This window comes from Priapulus caudatus, unplaced genomic scaffold (assembly GCF_000485595.1).
Source record: "Priapulus caudatus unplaced genomic scaffold, Priapulus_caudatus-5.0.1 Scaffold41, whole genome shotgun sequence".
In the NCBI taxonomy this organism is placed as follows: Eukaryota; Metazoa; Priapulida; class Priapulimorpha; order Priapulimorphida; family Priapulidae; genus Priapulus; species Priapulus caudatus.
In genome coordinates this window covers 187329-187647 of record NW_014577102.1, presented here as the reverse complement: position 1 = coordinate 187647, position 319 = coordinate 187329, and positions in this window count along the sequence as shown.

Below are 319 nucleotides of genomic sequence, written 5' to 3'. Positions count from 1 at the left end.
CGCACGCACGCACACACGCATACGCTCGCGTATGCTCTTTTCGCGTAACCTCTCTGCTTCCCAGTCTGTATCTTCTCCTTCTCTGGTTCTCGCTCCCCCTTCCTTTGATTTTACCCTTTTCAATCGCCCACAGCCCCCTACTCATTAGACCTGTCTCACACACTCTACTACATCTATTTCTCTACGTTCAACACTTTATGCTGTCCCTTCTTCAACGCACCTCTCTCTCTCCCCACTATCTTTCTCTACTTTATCTCTCTCTCTCTCTCTCTCTCTCCTCCCACTATATCTTTCTCTACTTTATCTCTCTCTCTCTCTC